The sequence below is a fragment of the Amia ocellicauda genome, chromosome 15 (genome assembly GCF_036373705.1).
Source record: "Amia ocellicauda isolate fAmiCal2 chromosome 15, fAmiCal2.hap1, whole genome shotgun sequence".
Taxonomy (NCBI): Eukaryota; Metazoa; Chordata; class Actinopteri; order Amiiformes; family Amiidae; genus Amia; species Amia ocellicauda.
Window position 1 is genome coordinate 997,856 of NC_089864.1, and position 8,294 is coordinate 1,006,149.

Sequence of the window (8,294 nt, forward strand, 5' to 3'; positions counted from 1 at the left end):
CTGTCTGTATTAGAGTCACAGTAACACTGTCTGTATTAGAGTCAGTAACACTGTCTGTATTAGAGTAACAGTAACACTGTCTGTATTAGAGTCAGTAACACTGCCTGTATTAGAGTCACAGTAACTGTCTGTATTAGAGTCACAGTAACACTGTCTGTATTAGAGTCACAGTATCACTGTGTGTATTTGAGTCACAGTAACACTGTCTGTATTAGAGTCACAGTAACACTGTCTGTATTAGAGTCAGAGAAACACTGTCTGTATTAGATTCAGTAACACTGTCTGTATTAGACTCACAGTAACACTGTCTGTATCAGAGTCCCAGTAACACTGTCTGTATTAGAGTCACAGTAACACTGTCTGTATTAGAGTCAGTAACACTGTCTGTATTAGAGTCAGCAACACTGTCTGTATTAAAGTCAGTAACACTGTCTGTATTAGAGTCACAGTAAATCTGTCTGTATTAGAGTCAGTAACACTGTCTGTATTAGAGTCACAGTAACACTGTCTGTATTAGAGTCAGTAACACTGTCTGTATTAGAGTTAGAGAAACACTGTCTGTATTAGAGTCAGAGAAACACTGTCTGTATTAGAGTCAGTAACACTGTCTGTATTAGAGTCACAGTAACACTGTCTGTATTAGAGTCACAGTAACACTGTCTGTATCAGAGTCCCAGTAAACTGTCTGTATTAGAGTCACAGTTACACTGTCTGTACTAGAGTCACAGTAACACTGTCTGTATTAGAGTCACAGTAACACTGTCTGTATTAGAGTCAGTAACACTGTCTGTATTAGAGTCAACAAACACTGTCTGTATTAGAGTCACAGTAACACTGTCTGTATTAGAGTCACAGTAACACTGTCTGTATCAGAGTCCCAGTAACACTGTCTGTATTAGAGTCACAGAAACACTGTCTGTACTAGAGTCACAGTAACACTGTCTGTATTAGAGTCAGTAACACTGTCTGTATTAGAGTCACAGTACATCTGACTGTATTAGAGTCAGTAACACTGTCTGTATTAGAGTCACAGTAACACTGTCTGTATTAGAGTCAGTAACACTGTCTGTATTAGAGTCACAGTAAATCTGTCTGTATTAGAGTCGTTAACACTGTGTGTATTAGAGTCACAGTAAATCTGTCTGTATTAGAGTCAGTAACACTGTCTGTATTAGAGTCACAGTAAATCTGTCTGTATTAGAGTCAGTAACACTGTCTGTATTAGAGTCTCAGTAACACTGTCTGTATTAGAGTCACAGTAACACTGTCTGTATCAGAGTCCCAGTAACACTGTCTGTATTAGAGTCACAGTAACACTGTCTGTATTAGAGTCACAGTAACACTGTCTGTATTAGAGTCAGTAACACTGTCTGTATTAGAGTCACAGTAACACTGTCTGTATCAGAGTCCCAGTAACACTGTCTGTATTAGAGTCACAGTAACACTGTCTGTATTAGAGTCACAGTAACACTGTCTGTATTAGAGTCAGTAACACTGTCTGTATTAGAGTCACAGTATCACTGTCTGTATTAGAGTCAGTAACACTGTCTGTATTAGAGTCACAGTAACACTGTGTGTATTAGAGTCAGTAACACTGTCTGTATTAGAGTCAGTAACACTGTCTGTATTAGAGTCACAGTAACACTGTCTGTATTAGAGTCACAGTAACACTGTCTGTATTAGAGTCAGTAACACTGTCTGTATTAGAGTAACAGTAACACTGTCTGTATTAGAGTCAGTAACACTGCCTGTATTAGAGTCACAGTAACTGTCTGTATTAGAGTCACAGTAACACTGTCTGTATTAGAGTCACAGTATCACTGTGTGTATTTGAGTCACAGTAACACTGTCTGTATTAGAGTCACAGTAACACTGTCTGTATTAGAGTCAGAGAAACACTGTCTGTATTAGATTCAGTAACACTGTCTGTATTAGACTCACAGTAACACTGTCTGTATTAGAGTCCCAGTAACACTGTCTGTATCAGAGTCCCAGTAACACTGTCTGTATTAGAGTCACAGTAACACTGTCTGTATTAGAGTCACAGTAACACTGTCTGTATTAGAGTCAGTAACACTGTCTGTATTAGAGTCAGCAACACTGTCTGTATTAGAGTCACAGTAACACTGTCAGTATTAGAGTCACAGTAACACTGTCTGTATCAGAGTCCCAGTAACAATGTCTGTATTAGAGTCACAGTAACACTGTCTGTACTAGAGTCACAAACACTGTCTGTATTAGAGTCACAGTAAATCTGTCTGTATTAGAGTCAGCAACACTGTCTGTATTAGACTTACAGTAAATCTGTCTGTATTAGAGTCAGTAACACTGTCTGTATTAGAGTCACAGTTACACTGTCTGTATTAGAGTCAGTAACACTGTCTGTATTAGAGTCAGAGAAACACTGTCTGTATTAGAGTCAGTAACACTGTCTGTATTAGAGTCACAGTAACACTGTCTGTATTAGAGTCACAGTAACACTGTCTGTATCAGAGTCCCAGTAACACTGTCTGTATTAGAGTCACAGTAACACTGTCTGTACTAGAGTCACAGTAACACTGTCTGTATTAGAGTCAGCAACACTGTCTGTATTAGAGTCAGTAACACTGTCTGTATTAGAGTCACAGTAAATCTGTCTGTATTAGAGTCAGTAACACTGTCTGTATTAGAGTCACAGTAAATCTGTCTGTATTAGAGTCAGTAACACTGTGTGTATTAGAGTCACAGTAAATCTGTCTGTATTAGAGTCAGAGAAACACTGTCTGTATTAGAGTCAGTAACACTGTCTGTATTAGAGTCACAGTAACACTGTCTGTATTAGAGTCACAGTAACACTGTCTGTACTAGAGTCACAGTAACACTGTCTGTATTAGAGTCAGCAACACTGTCTGTATTAGAGTCACAGTAAATCTGTCTGTTTTAGAGTCAGTAACACTGTCTGTATTAGAGTCACTGTAAATCTGTCTGTATTAGAGTCAGTAACACTGTGTGTATTAGAGTCACAGTAAATCTGTCTGTATTAGAGTCAGTAACACTGTCTGTATCAGAGTCACAGTAACACTGTCTGTATTAGAGTCACAGTAACACTGTCTGTATTAGAGTCACAGTAACACTGTCTGTATCAGAGTCCCAGTAACACTGTCTGTATTAGAGTCAGTAACACTGTCTGTATTAGTGTCACAGTAACACTGTCTGTATTAGAGTCACAGTAACACTGTCTGTATTAGAGTCACAGTAACACTGTCTGTATTAGAGTCTCAGTAACACTGTCTGTATTAGAGTCAGTAACACTGTCTGTATTAGAGTCACAGTAACACTGTCTGTATCAGAGTCACAGTAACACTGTCTGTATTAGAGTCACAGTAACACTGTCTGTACTAGAGTCACAGTAACACTGTCTGTATTAGAGTCACAGTAACACTGTCTGTATTAGAGTCACAGTAACACTTTTTGTATTAGAGTCAGTAACACTGTCTGTATTAGAGTCAGAGAAACACTGTCTGTATTAGAGTCAGAGAAACACTGTCTGTATTAGAGTCAGTAACACTGTCTGTATTAGAGTCACAGTAACACTGTCTGTATTAGAGTCACAGTAACACTGTCTGTATCAGAGTCCCAGTAACACTGTCTGTATTAGAGTCACAGTATCACTGTCTGTACTAGAGTCACAGTAACACTGTCTGTATTAGAGTCAGTAACACTGTCTGTATTAGAGTCAGCAACACTGTCTGTATTAGAGTCACAGTAAATCTGTCTGTATTAGAGTCAGTAACACTGTTTGTATTAGAGTCACAGTAAATCTGTCTGTATTAGAGTCAGTAACACTGTGTGTATTATAGTCATAGTAAATCTGTCTGTATTAGAGTCAGTAACACTGTCTGTATTAGAGTCACAGTAAATCTGTCTGTATTAGAGTCAGTAACACTGTCTGTATCAGAGTCACAGTAACACTGTCTGTATTAGAGTCACAGTAACACTGTCTGTATTAGAGTCACAGTAACACTGTCTGTATTAGAGTCAGTAACACTGTCTGTATCAGAGTCCCAGTAACACTGTCTGTATTAGAGTCAGTAACACTGTCTGTATTAGTGTCACAGTAACACTGTCTGTATTAGAGTCACAGTAACACTGTCTGTATTAGAGTCACAGTAACAGTGTGTATTAGAGTCACAGTAACACTGTCTGTATTAGACTCAGTAACACTGTCTGTATTAGAGTCACAGTAACACTGTCTGTATTAGAGTCACAGTAACACTGTCTGTATCAGAGTCAAGTAACAATGTCTGTATTAGAGTTTCAGTATCACTGTCTGTATTAGAGTCACAGTAACACTGTCTGTATTAGAGTCAGAGAAGCTGTGATAGAGATGAACTCACCTGTGGAGATCTGGACCACAGTGACCAGCAGCAGCACTGACACCCCCACACCTACTGCACACCCCATTGACTGAGACGCAGAGAGAGACGGTTGTCAATACAGAGAGCGAGAGAGAGACAACAGAGATAAGGAAGGAAGGAGAAAATCTGCAACTGGTGCATTCTGTTTACTTCTCTCTCTCTCTCTGTGTCTCTGTGACCACTTCCTTGTTCTCAGTAAACAGGCGTATCCAGAGAAATTACATCAACACAGCTGCCCCGGAACAGTGTTAGATAGATCGAGAGAGTTTATGATTTGAATCTATTAACAAGCACAATTTCCCCGTCTCCTCCCACCCACAGGGCAGGCCGCCAGCTAGACTTCATCTTCTCTAGAGGCTGCTCCCCTTCGACACTCTCTGTGACACCCATGGACATCTCAGACCACCAAGGAGTCTCCTTCTCCCTTTCCCTCCCCTCCATCCCCACCCCACCCACTCCCTGTCACCTTCCGGCGTAATCTCCGCTCTGTCTCCCCCTCCACCCTTGCCTCCACTGACCTCACCCTCTTACCTTCCATTGACTGTTTTTCCCATCTGTCTGTCAACTGTGCTACCTCTTCTTTGTTCTCCCCTCTCACCTCCTCTAATATAGCTTAAATATATATTGCACTATATACTGCAATACATATTGAAATACAGCTTCAATATATTTAATATATATATATACACTCACCTAAAGGATTATTAGGAACACCTGTTCAATTTCTCATTAATGCAATTATCTAACCAACCAATCACATGGCAGTTGCTTCAATGCATTTAGGGGTGTGGTCCTGGTCAAGACAATCTCCTGAACTCCAAACTGAATGTCTGAATGGGAAAGAAAGGTGATTTAAGCAATTTTGAGCGTGGCATGGTTGTTGGTGCCAGACGGGCCGGTCTGAGTATTTCACAATCTGCTCAGTTACTGGGATTTTCACACACAACCATTTCTAGGGTTTACAAAGAATGGTGTGAAAAGGGAAAAACATCCAGTATGCGGCAGTCCTGTGGGCGAAAATGCCTTGTTGATGCTAGAGGTCAGAGGAGAATGGGCCGACTGATTCAAGCTGATAGAAGAGCAACTTTGACTGAAATAACCACTCGTTACAACCGAGGTATGCAGCAAAGCATTTGTGAAGCCACAACACGTACAACCTTGAGGCGGATGGGCTACAACAGCAGAAGACCCCACCGGGTACCACTCATCTCCACTACAAATAGAAAAAAGAGGCTACAATTTGCACAAGCTCACCAAAATTGGACAGTTGAAGACTGGAAAAATGTTGCCTGGTCTGATGAGTCTCGATTTCTGTTGAGACATTCAGATGGTAGAGTCAGAATTTGGCGTAAACAGATTGAGAACATGGATCCATCATGCCTTGTTACCACTGTGCAGGCTGGTGGTGGTGGTGTAATGGTGTGGGGGATGTTTTCTTGGCACACTTTAGGCCCCTTAGTGCCAATTGGGCATCGTTTAAATGCCACGGCCTACCTGAGCATTGTTTCTGACCATGTCCATCCCTTTATGACCACCATGTACCCATCCTCTGATGGCTACTTCCAGCAGGATAATGCACCATGTCACAAAGGTCAAATCATTTCAAATTGGTTTCTTGAACATGACAATGAGTTCACTGTACTAAACTGGCCCCCACAGTCACCAGATCTCAACCCAATAGAGCATCTTTGGGATGTGGTGGAACGGGAGCTTCGTGCCCTGGATGTGCATCCCACAAATCTCCATCAACTGCAAGATGCTATCCTATCAATATGGGCCAACATTTCTAAAGAATGCTTTCAGCACCTTGTTGAATCAATGCCACGTAGAATTAAGGCAGTTCTGAAGGCGAAAGGGGGTCAAACACAGTATTAGTATGGTGTTCCTAATAATCCTTTAGGTGAGTGTATATATATATATACACTCACCTAAAGGATTATTAGGAACACCATACTAATACTGTGTTTGACCCCCTTTTGCCTTCAGAACTGCCTTAATTCTACGTGGCATTGAGTCAACAAGGTGCTGAAAGCATTCTTTAGAAATGTTGGCCCATATTGATAGGATAGCATCTTGCAATTGATGGAGATTTGTGGGATGCACATCCAGGGCATGAAGCTCCCGTTCCACCACATCCCAAAGATGCTCTATTGGGTTGAGATCTGGTGACTGTGGGGGCCAGTTTAGTACAGTGAACTCATTGTCATGTTCAAGAAACCAATTTGAAATGATTCGACCTTTGTGACATGGTGCATTATCCTGCTGGAAGTAGCCATCAGAGGATGGGTACATGGTGGTCATAAAGGGATGGACATGGTCAGAAACAATGCTCAGGTAGGCCGTGGCATTTAAACGATGCCCAATTGGCACTAAGGGGCCTAAAGTGTGCCAAGAAAACATCCCCCACACCATTACACCACCACCACCAGCCTGCACAGTGGTAACAAGGCATGATGGATCCATGTTCTCATTCTGTTTATGCCAAATTCTGACTCTACCATCTGAATGTCTCATCAGAAATCGAGACTCATCAGACCAGGCAACATTTTTCCAGTCTTCAACTGTCCAATTTTGGTGAGCTTGTGCAAATTGTAGCCTCTTTTTCCTATTTGTAGTGGAGATGAGTGGTACCCGGTGGGGTCTTCTGCTGTTGTAGCCCATCCGCCTCAAGGTTGTACGTGTTGTGGCTTCACAAATGCTTTGCTGCATACCTCGGTTGTAACGAGTGGTTATTTCAGTCAAAGTTGCTCTTCTATCAGCTTGACTCAGCCGTCCCATTCTCCTCTGACCTCTAGCATCAACAAGGCATTTTCGCCCACAGGACTGCCGCATACTGGATGTTTTTCCCTTTTCACACCATTCTTTGTAAACCCTAGAAATGGTTGTGCGTGAAAATCCCAGTAACTGAGCAGATTGTGAAATACTCAGACCGGCCCGTCTGGCACCAACAACCATGCCACGCTCAAAATTGCTTAAATCACCTTTCTTTCCCATTCAGACATTCAGTTTGGAGTTCAGGAGATTGTCTTGACCAGGACCACACCCCTAAATGCATTGAAGCAACTGCCATGTGATTGGTTGGTTAGATAATTGCATTAATGAGAAATTGAACAGGTGTTCCTAATAATCCTTTAGGTGAGTGTATATATATATATATATATATATATATATATATATATATATATATATATGCCCTTATCCAGGGCAACCATTGTTACAATATATCATTTTTTTTTTTTTACATACAATGACCCATTCATACAGCTGTGTTTGTACTGGAGCATTCTGGGTACAGTGCAGTGCGAGTACAACAGCAGAGACCCCCACCTGGGACTGAACACACAACCCCATGCTCAGGAGTCCAGAGCCCTGAACACTACATACACTGCTGCAATATGTTAAAATGTATAGCCTAATAAAGCTTAAATATATACTGTATACAGCCACACACATTAAACAGATAAGGCACCACATCCCTGGTGTGCAGTCTGGTGAAAAGCTGTGCTTGCTCTTACACACGGCATGGTTTATTTTACATGTTATTGCTTCCCTGCTGGCCTGAGCTCCTGCGAGGCGATAGGTGCTGAGACAGGAGGCGCTGCGAGACACAAACTCCCCAGCTCACACCGGCTCCGCTTCTTCCTAGTACTGAGCCGAGCCAGGGCTGACCCTGTGTGGGAGCGTGTGCAGTGGGGCGTGCGTGTGGCCCACAGACACACGACTTCTGCAGTGTCATCAGACACCTCCGAGCTCTGCAGCTCACGGCTCCACCCCATCAGGAGTTTATGAACATGATCTGCCCAGTACACAAATCATTTAGAGATATCTTCAAATGACTTCCTGTATTTTGGCTGAGATTATCACTTCCTGTTTCCTTATTCAGTTACATAGAAATGA

General features: G+C 41.8%; 1 long non-coding RNA gene across 1 annotated transcript in view; it reads right to left on the reverse strand.

The window, feature by feature from the left end:
- Positions 1-4,597, reverse strand: part of LOC136771818 (uncharacterized) — a 63,738-nt gene extending 59,141 nt beyond the window's left edge. Inside the window, exon 1 of the long non-coding RNA XR_010822379.1 lies at positions 4,377-4,597. This is a non-coding gene — a long non-coding RNA (uncharacterized LOC136771818). The remainder of the gene's footprint in view (positions 1-4,376) is intronic.
- Between the last annotated feature and the right edge of the window lie 3,697 nt (positions 4,598-8,294).